The sequence below is a fragment of the Pseudopipra pipra genome, chromosome 2 (genome assembly GCF_036250125.1).
Source record: "Pseudopipra pipra isolate bDixPip1 chromosome 2, bDixPip1.hap1, whole genome shotgun sequence".
Lineage (NCBI taxonomy): Eukaryota > Metazoa > Chordata > Aves > Passeriformes > Pipridae > Pseudopipra > Pseudopipra pipra.
In genome coordinates this window covers 14,144,947-14,153,045 of record NC_087550.1, presented here as the reverse complement: position 1 = coordinate 14,153,045, position 8,099 = coordinate 14,144,947, and positions in this window count along the sequence as shown.

The following is an 8,099-nucleotide window of genomic DNA, read 5'->3' as shown; positions in this document are numbered from 1 at the left end:
TATTCTCAAGAGGCACTACCAACACAGGAATTTTAGTAAAATACAAAGCACGTGTAGATTTGGCAGTTTAAGTATGGCAACTGGGGTTTCTGGCTTCTCAGGTATGCAGACAAACCTCAGCTGGTAAAGCAAGGCAGCATCTTTTTGCTTGCTCTTTGTTTAGAAGTCTCTAAGTGAACTAATGCAACAGCTGTTTTAATCAATAAGTAGAATAACATCTGCCATGTTTTAAGCTTCAGTTTATGCAGTGTCCAGTTAAAAAGGATCATCATTTTCATTTTGGTGATGATGAGATCACCTGACTGGTGCATAAGCAAGAGACAACTTCTTCCAGAGTGCTCAGCAAAGCCCTCTCATGGGCAGGTGTGAGCTGAGGCTCTCTGAAGTCACTTCTGACAAGCCTCATGTAATGAGTCTCATTTGGAGTACAGCTCGTATTCCTTTAGTCAAGTACCTTTACCACCATTTCCCAAGCAGCCTATGTGCACATGAACAATGAAATAGACATTAAAAAAAAAAAAAAGAGAGAGAAAAAAAATCAGATCTCCCTCACACTTCTTCATTCAGCAAACTGTGCATGGAAATTTTCCTGTCAGTGCCCTCCATGTTGCACAGCCCTGACTCCTGTTGGAGGATAACTCTTTTGAGGGGATCTCCAGCTTTTACGCTTCCATAACCATGTTTCTAACTCTTGATCCATGTAAGCTTTCCTCTTTATTCAGGAGCGGAGAGAATTTCCTACCTAGGAACACCTGTGAACTGAAATACTGTGGGTTTCTACTCATTAATTTCATATCCTGGGAACAGGCTCCTGCATCTGAGCTCCTTATCCATTCACTGGTGGTCTTCTCTCCACAGTACTTCTTGAGCCCAATTTCAAAGCAGTTGTGAAAGAGGGGGACACAGCACAAAATTTAAAATGTTGCTACAATTCTGAATGTTTCAGAAAATTGGTATCTGAACAGAGCAAAAAATGTTCACAGTGAGAGAAAAAAAAAAAGGCTACAAGGAACTTGGTTGCCCCCTATTCATATTCAGCACAGCCCCTGCCAGCTGCCCAGGAGTTTCACCATCCCCAGAGCTGAAGGAGAGGAAAGGAAGCCAAGGAGGCCACAGCATGGCATGGAAAGAGAGGGTGATGGTGAAGAACTGACAGTATGCCAAGATATTTTGTGTCACCCCTGAACACTTACAGTGCTTCAAAATTTATTTGTAACAGTAAGCTAGGAACAATGAAGATGCATTAAGAACATTTTGATGTTTGTGAGACCTATCAGTGAGACCCACACCTACTGGTGCTTTTTGCTTTTGTGGGTCATCCGTTTTCCAAAGCTGTGCTTTATTTAGACATTATACTTTAAGTTAGGTATTTTAAGAGCAAAATAAAATTAGTTAATAAAATCTTGCATAGTTTAACCCCTTTAAACTGAATAAATATTATATCAATTTTATATAAATAAATTTCATATTAGTTTATTATATTATATATATTAAAATTATATGTAACAAATAGGGCAACAAAAATTGTAAATACAATGTAAGTTTCTGGTTTTTTTAATACAGTCTCCTAGTCTAAAATCCAAAATTCTTGGAGTTCAAAGAGGTTTCCCAATTATGAAACTGCAATTTATCAGCCATTTTACCATGTCACTGACTCATAATCACATAATGATTTAGTAATTCAAATATCTATTATTAATTGTTGTATCCTGTACAAGCGTTCCTCAGAAATCACCATAATTCCTCATAGTTACTGTTTTTGCAAAGTTATAGGCAACATATGAAGCTGAATTTGAGGCCATGTATTTACCTTTATGGGAACCAATTGTTAATCTTCACTGTAAGATGTCAAATGTCTTGGATTTCGGTGAAATTCTTCCTCTGAAAGTGTCTTCATAGGAAAGGCCTTAGAAGGTAAAAGTTTAAAGGTGCAACTTCCTCATATTGTAGAATCATTTATGTTGGAAAAGACCTCTGAGATCACCAAGTCCAACCTGTGACCGAACACCACCCGGTCAACTAGACCAGAGTACTGACTGCCACGTCCAGACATTTCTTGAGCACTTCCAGGGATGGTAACTCCAACACCTCCCCGGGCAGTCTGTTCCAATGCATCTTTGAGTCCATTCCAATATATCCACAGCAGTTTGTACCTGGACAAAATACAGGCCTAAATGCCCGCGATCCAACTTTAAATTGGTGACTTCAAAACGAAACTTCCATAACAGCTCCTCTTCTTTCTTTCATTTAAAAACATCAGCTATTAACAAATAATGTGCTCATTATGGTTTTCATCACCTTGGACTGTCTCCCAGTAAGTAGGAGTATGTTCAGTGGTAATAATCCTTGACAAGTTTGGCTGGTGTTAATGTACTCCAGAAAGAACACAGGTGATATATCCCCCGAGGTCCCTCACTGACATAATGCACCAGCATTCCTTTTGCAAATTACCTATCCATAACTGTGCCTGTTCCCAAGTTATTTTGGAAATGGAAGGGCCATATCCAACCAAGCATTGTTAACTAAAATTTAGTAAAATTATCGCATCTATAAAGAACAGTGTGAAAGGCTATAAGAAAAATGCATACTTTTATGCTCACGAATCAAAAAGGAATTACATTTTCTGCAATCACCAGCTCATGTATAATATGCTTTGAAATTGAATCATATTAACACTTCAGACAGTACAGGAAGTGTCATAAAATAATAGCTATGTCATGAATTGCTTTTTTTCCTAAGGATTTTCTAAAGTAAATACTAAGGTTTGATAGCATACTGCTTCAATTGGACTGCAGCAGAATGGGGCTGTGCCTCTGAAAACATTTGGCCAGATATATTGCATGTGTAAAATGGCTTCAGTGAAATTAGTAGCAGAAATACATGAATGCTGCTCCTCCTCTCTTGTAAAAAACCTGTGAGCTTTCATCTATTCACAATGGGCAAATTTCAGAATCCAATTAAATAAATGAATTCGGAAATTGAATAAGTACATATTTATGATATTTAAATGTTTATTTTGATATAATCTCTTTTTTTGCCCCCCCATATAAACTACCCATTTCATCAATACTTGGACATTCAAAAATATTTTGAAATATGAGTAACCAAATCTGCTGATGTGTCCAAAATTACTTATTCCTGAAGGGGACTGGATAGACAACACTTGAGTAATTTTCCAGCAGGAGTCTGTCTGCAGAATTTATCTTTGCTGCAGTTTCTAGCATATGCAAACTTTAACAAAGACAGATTTTGATGATTCAAACTACATTTTCTGTTGTATTTTTCACCCATGTCTGTGGATGTAATTCACACATTCCCATGCACTGATCTAAAATTTGGAACCTTGACATGGAACTGTAATATAATGCCTTTAAGCAAGACAGAAATGAAAGTAAGTTAGGTAATAGCAAGTAACAACTTAATTTGCTCACTTCAATCATCTTGGTTCTCTTACAGTAAGTAGCTATATATTCAGCTGTAAATGTACAAACCATGAGATTTTTAAAATGTGCAATTCAGCAGTAAAAAAGTTGTATAAAGTTCATCTAAGATGAATTAAATATAAGCCCAGAAGGGTTCTGGTTTGTTTTTTTTTTTCCTTTCTATTGTGTTTGAGATAGCTTTTTATTTAGGTTAAAAAATAGAAGGAAAAAAAATCCCTTCTCCCCACTTTCTGCATGAACAGCACTATCTGTACATTCCAAAAGGATTGCTGCAAGTGCAGAGGTATCTGTAGCACCCCTTCTTAAATAATGGTGCCTGGTTCAGTCCTCAAACAAAAAAAATTAAAAAGGAAAACATAACAATAGCATGATCATCACTAGCACTAGAAGTCACATATGGTCAACTGCTGAAGTCTGAAATAACAGCAGTGGCTGAAATTACCTATGCAATAAAGTTCATTAATATATAAAGAAAACATCAATATTTTTTCTTTTCTCAACCCCAAAAAAGCCAAATTTCATTTTGATATGCTAGAAAACCTGTGAGTTCATGACTGGAAAACATTTCAAGACTTCATTTTGTGATAACAGAGGTTTTACTGCAGAGGAGATAAATAATATTTAAGAAAGCAATTCAAATCACAGTGCAAAATTACCAGAGGCCTTTAACAAACAAGCAATGCATCAAAGTCATTTAAAAAAGCCTGTAAAGAAACTAAAGTAAGAAAAAAAAAAAAAAGACAAAAATATTATTCACGACACTGATTAAATCATCGAAAAGACAATATTTGGACAGATGTAAGTTTTGGAAGGAGGGAGCTTCAGCAGCCACCAAAGGTGACAAGTAGACACGATATAAAAATATGACAGTGTATGGAAAAGGTAGAATCCAGCTTAATACCTATATTTATGACAGCAAAGCTAAATTCTCCAAGAGTCCAGTGTTGTGTAATAGCCAATGAAGGCAGATTTAGGAAAGCACATTTAGGAAAACACAAACTTGGTCTAGCGATTTGTAAATAATTTTTCAGCTAATTACAGAGGGAACTAAAATTGTTAGCACAAAATGTAGGGACAAGCTGTCTCCCGAAGTTTAGTGGATGGGAGCCTGATCCAGGTCAAATCATGATAAGACTCAAATTAGGAATGGGAAAACAGGTGACCCAAGAACTTCTGGAGATGATGAATGTATATTAAAAGCATAAAAAGAGTTGCAAGTTGCAAAACCTCCAACTTATACAAACATCAGATTCTGGCCAGGCCAGGTTTTAAGACAAGCATGGATATGAACAGTGGATCAGCACCACAAAGATCCAACAGATAAATAGTGCTTAGGTTGCTGTAATAAACAATACAGCAACAAAAATATTGATGTCTGCCAAAATAGTCAATACATTGCTTAAAAATGTGTAAAAAGGCATGGAGGGAGGTAGGGAGAGAGAAACAAAGCCAGATGCCAAATTAACAGTAGGAGTTCTTATATCAAGGTCTCTGCAAGTCCCAGTAACTACAGAAATAAAGGTTTATTATCAGTATCAGGAAAACAAAGAGAATGAAAAATATTTGCCACCAGAAAACAACCAATTTTCAGTAAATAGTCATAGGCCAAAGCAGTACAGACACTACTGCAAGAGAAGTACACATTCCAACAAGTAATGGTAAAATATAACAGTCATAAAACATTTTAAAATATCTTTAACAAAATTGGTTCAATTTGGAGATAAATATTATGGGGGAAAATAGAGATAAAATAATACAGCTGATAGCTCTGTACAGGAAGGAAAAACAGTGCTCTAACATTTCCTCTGTCCACAGAGCCAGGAGCTGAAAAACCAAACCACCACCATTATTTCCTCTCTTGTGCCACTAGGAGGTACCTAGTCACAAGCTTTAAAGCCACTGCAGGCTATTTGAGTTTGTATATGTGAAGTCCTCATCCCCACATGGTCCTGGTCCCTGAGTAGATCTTTCATGTACCACAGTATGACATATACTGTATTTTAATATGAGTTCTGCATTAAATCTGCCACATAAAATAGATGTAACTAGTAGAGTCAGCAGATACAGGGTCTTGTGCACAGTCTGTCATCAACACACTGGCTGACACAGAGTTTTATTACAAAATCTTAGTCTGAAAGACATTAGAACATTCCCCAGGGACACCAGAAAGAATTGACAAGCCTGGAGTTCAGTGTTACTGAGAAATGCCTTTTACTCTGCAAGTTATTTATCCATGCAAAAGTATGAAAAGGAAAGGAAGGGAAAGGAAAGAAAAGGGAAGGGGAAGGGGAAGGGGAAGGGGAAGGGGAGGGGGAAGGGGAAGGGGAAGGGAAGGAAAGGGAAAGGGAAAGGGAAAGGGAAAGGGAAAGGGAAAGGGAAAGGGAAAGGGAAAGGGAAAGGGAAAGGGAAAGGGAAAGGGAAAGGGAAAGGGAAAGGGAAAGGGAAAGGGAAAGGGAAAGGGAAAGGGAAAGGGAAAGGGAAAGGGAAAGGGAAAGGGAAAGGGAAAGGGAAAGGGAAAGGGAAAGGGAAAGGGAAAGGGAAAGGGAAAGGGAAAGGGAAAGGGAAAGGGAAAGGGAAAGGGAAAGGGAAAGGGAAAGGGAAAGGGAAAGGGAAAGGGAAAGGGAAAGGGAAAGGGAAAGGGAAAGGGAAAGGGAAAGGGAAAGGGAAAGGGAAAGGGAAAGGGAAAGGGAAAGGGAAAGGGAAAGGGAAAGGGAAAGGGAAAGGGAAAGGGAAAGGGAAAGGGAAAGGGAAAGGGAAAGGGAAAGGGAAAGGGAAAGGGAAAGGGAAAGGGAAAGGGAAAGGAAAGGAAAGGAAAGGAAAGGAAAGGAAAGGAAAGGAAAGGAAAGGAAAGGAAAGGAAAGGAAAGGAAAGGAAAGGAAAGGAAAGGAAAGGAAAGGAAAGGAAAGGAAAGGAAAGGAAAGGAAAGGAAAGGAAAGGAAAGGAAAGGAAAGGAGAAAGGTGCATAGGTGTCACTGTGTTTCAGTCAATTTAAATGTGAAAAATTGAATGCTGATATCCAGTGACACAACTGGCGGGTTTCAAACGTGTGGAGTAGGGGGAGTTTAACTCTCACTGAATAATTTGCTATGCCTATAAACTAGAGTAACAGACAGTAAGAAGAGGTATTTGCATTATTGCAATCATTATATTTTTCCCCACATGTGGTGAACTGACAACCCACTTACCTTTCATTTTTAATATCTGATAAAAGCCTACTAACAGTGATACAAGAAAGTGTAACGTGGAAGATGGGTTCCCACAGAAGAGACCTGGTAATTATTTTTTGAGAGGAGCTGTTGTCAAAAACAATTTACAGTCCATAATGGCCAATAACGTGGATGAAAAAATGTACCTGTAAGGCCCTGCCACCAGGGACTGCAACCTCAGGCCACTCAGGCTGACACCACTGAGCTCTTCCAACAAACATAATCTAGACTTCATCTCTGACCTGCTCTGCTGGGGCACCAAAGCCCACACCTGCCATCTCTGCAGCAAGAGGAAGTGATGATCTTCCTGTGGACAGCCCCTCTCCCTTGGCTAACCAAGCTGCTAAAACCCTCAGACAGTAATAAGAACATTAACACTTACAATGCAGTATCTGGGAACAGAAAAATATTTCCTCTCGTTTTAAGAGCATGCTATTACGATTTCACTACCCAAGCTTATTAATTATTTTGTCATTAGCTGAAATAATATCTTATTATTATCTGGCATTACACATTTATACAGAAAATAAACAGGGCATAAGTAATTATAAATACCAGTCATGTAAAGGCAATTTATCAAATTTTAAATGCCTAAACATCTCTGAATACCTGCTTATATAAATCACTGATTGTCACATATTCAGCATTTAATGATTCAGACCTCGGTTGCTTTTGAAATAACTAGAAACTAGTTTTGCTTGGATGAATGAAAATATTACCACATTACTTCATTTATTTTTAATCCACTCACATGCAGTATCAGACAAAAAGAAATTTATATACAACACTGAAGATTCTTTTAAATATATTCATTTATATGCATTGTGTGGGTTTAATGGAATTCATGAACTTGGAGGTACATATAGCTGACAGAAATCTATTCCTTCTCTTTTAAAATTCTTACCTTCTCAGAACTATGAAGAATATATTTGAAACAAACAAATTACTGGTTTCAAGCTTAGCATTCACTGTGGCCTGCAGATGAATAAAAGATGCATGAACATTCAGAGACAGCAGATAGGATTCTTCTGTTTATACGTGCATCTCCTAAATGTGAACAACTCCAGTTCGGTAATTTTCTAGTTTTTTATTTCAGGCAACAGAGCAGCTGTGACTTCATTTGCTTCAGTTTAATTGAATGTGCAGTTTGGAATATGTTAAAATGAGCCACATGACATATTTTAAAATATCTATGTGTGAGACTGCTGAAAATCCATCAGACTTTAAAATAAGAAGAGGAGAGTGTACTGTGTAAAGAGATGACATTACTCATCATAGCCCTCCCTCTTCTCTGCAAGTCAATCCCAAACTTCCTTTAGCAGAAAACATGGGTCTATGTTAAACAGTAGTGCAGTGGGTAATATTTGCTGCACTGTGTCACCCATAATTTTTTACTGTGAAGAATGAGACACATATTTTAAATTAACCATAAATACTTCTTTCAGTAAGA